Raw genomic sequence first — 2,785 nt, forward strand, 5'->3', positions numbered from 1 at the left:
GTGGAAAGACGTCAAAGAAGATATTATATGGATTATAAATTTAAAGCTATTGTCTTTTTTTCTTTTTATAAAATGGAATGTATACACAGATATATGTATATTTTAGCAGAGTGGGCAGTGGTTCATATTTAGAATTGTAGTGTATGGTAATTTTGCGGGAAACTGGGTTGAAATAGGTTAGTTTACTGATTGATTAGTTTAAGAAAAAGGATTTTTAAGTCATATATTTAGGGGAGTCGAGGAATTGGATAGAATTGAATAAATGTTAAATTTGGATGTGGGGAGAAGGCTGCTTTGAAATGTTATATTAATATATATAAAAGATTAAATGTTATGTTGTTGTAATAATATACTATAAGTTTGGGGGAGGAGAAAAAGGGCAGATTATTGCGAAAATGGGGGTTATAAGAATATTATGCTAAGGGTCAGTATTTTGAGGAGGGAGTAAGGGAATGGTAAAATATTATGTAATTAGTTATGAATTAGCTTAATGTTGTGAAGAAGTCACAGGGGGATGGGTGGTGAGGGGGGGTTAGGGAAGAGGGGGGGGAAAGGGGGAAAAAACTTGTATTTGAAAACTTTTTCAATAAAAAAAAAAAAAGAGCAGGTGACGGTCATGGCCAGGAGGGTCTTTGTGCAACTGTGTGTTGTGCGCCTGTTTTAGAATATAATGAAATAGAATAGAATTCTTTATTGGCCAAGTGTGATTGGACACACAAGGAATTTGTCTTTGGTGCATATGCTCTCAGTGTACATAAAGACAAGATTCATTCATCAAAAATCACAAGGCACAACACCCAGTGACAGTCATATGGTACAATAAGCAATCAAATCATACTAGGAAACAATCAATATCAATATAAATCGCAAGGATATAAGTAACAAGTTACAGTCAAGCAGTCACAAGTGGAAGGAGATGGGTGACAGGAACAATGAGAAGACCAATAGCAATAGTAATGCAGCCTTAGTGAATAGTTTGACAGTTTGAGGGAATTATTTGTTTAGCAGAGTGATGGTGTTCGGAAAAAAACTGTTCTTGTATCTGGTTGTCTTGGTGTACAGTGCTCTATAGCGTCATTTTGAGGGTAAGAGTTGAAACAATTTATATCCAGGATGTGAGGGGATCTGTAAATATTTTCAAAGCCCTCTTTTTGACTTGTGCTGTATACAGGTCCTCAATGGAAGGCAGGTTGGCAGTAATTGTTTTTTCTGCAGTTCTAATTATCCTCTGAAATTATGCCCTTTCCTGGACTGACAATCCCTACTCACGGTCACTGATGCCCTAGTCACTTCCCATCTTGACTATTGCAATGTGTTCTACATGGGGCTACCCTTGAAAAGCATCTGGAAGCTGCAGTTGGTGCAAAGTGCAGTGGTCTGCATGGTTTTGTGCAGACCTTGGTGTGCATATGTATCACCTCTCCTGCGAGAGCTGCATTGGTTGCCGATTTGCTTCCGGGTGCAATTCACGGTGCTGGCTGTCACCTTTAAACAGTTCTTTATCTAACTTACTTGTAATGGAATTCTCTGCTGCTCCTTTGTATCTACTATCCTTTTTGGAAGTAATAAATCATAATGTTATTGTGTGGGATTGTCTATGGTGCTTGGCAATGGTAGTATTACCGTGTTTCTCCAAAAATAAGATCCTGTCTTATATTTTTTTGAACCCTGAAATAAGCGCTTGGCCTTATTGCCATATGCTCCAAAACCCGATTAGGCTTATTATCAGGGATGTCTTATTTTGGGGGAAACAGGGTAGTAGATCTTTTTGGAATGGCAAAAAACATTTCCCTGAGTTCTGTATGACCCTATTACATCATAACACTTTTCTAAAGCACCATTTTACAAAAAATGTGAAACCGTTAAAAAGAAATGTTATTAAGTGATGCTGAATTTACTAAGCACCTACAATTTTTATTAGGAGTTTTGAAGGAATGATTTGATTAGAAGATTTCAAAATCTGATATCTGAAATTAATATCTGAATTGATTCATTCTACTTGATCAAATTAGGTACCTTTAATTTCTGAATTTCCAAACCAATTTGGAGAATTGGTGGATTTTTTTGGCTCCATAGATTTTCAAACATTTGCAGCTTGCACTCCACGTATGGACAAAATTAAGAGGAAAGTTGAGTCTTGCGATGATTACCATAATATTGACATGCATGGTAACCAATGACTTTAACATTTCCCAACACTTCCCAACCAATACCAGTAGTAAACTCTGCTCTGTTCTCTTCATTTGTCAATTTATCATCATCATGCCAAATTTATTGAAGGAGGAGTGACGGATTGTAGCTCTTTGGTCTTCTGTTTGCATTTTCTTGGGTGATTCTTTACATTTCCCCAAATCCTATTTTTACTTTTTTTTCTTATCTCAATTTATTTGACTTGTAGTATAGTACATATTAGTTGTGCCACTGTCTGCAGTTCATTCTTTCAGACTTCCCTTTTATTATCTTTCAAGTCCTTAAAAAAATAATCTAAAATAACCTATGTCATCTTCTTCTGCTTGTTTTTGTCAATTGTTCTATAATCTAGTGAGTAAGTCTCCTTCATTGCATGTGGGCGTGAGATAGTGTGCCTGCTGCTAAGACTATTGCATGTAATACAAACTATTTCTTTGTATCTAAATATATATACAGTATATAATAGTGGTAATGCATACACATTTTCCAGATTTTTTAAAAAAACATTAATATGTAAGCAGCATATAGATGGAATTCCCAAAAGAATTTCTCTTATTATATCAATATGGATTCTTTTTACTATCAACTTTTGATT

The sequence above is a fragment of the Pantherophis guttatus genome, chromosome 3 (assembly GCF_059756535.1).
Source record: "Pantherophis guttatus breed Tessera chromosome 3, ASM5975653v1, whole genome shotgun sequence".
NCBI classification, from domain to species: Eukaryota; Metazoa; Chordata; class Lepidosauria; order Squamata; family Colubridae; genus Pantherophis; species Pantherophis guttatus.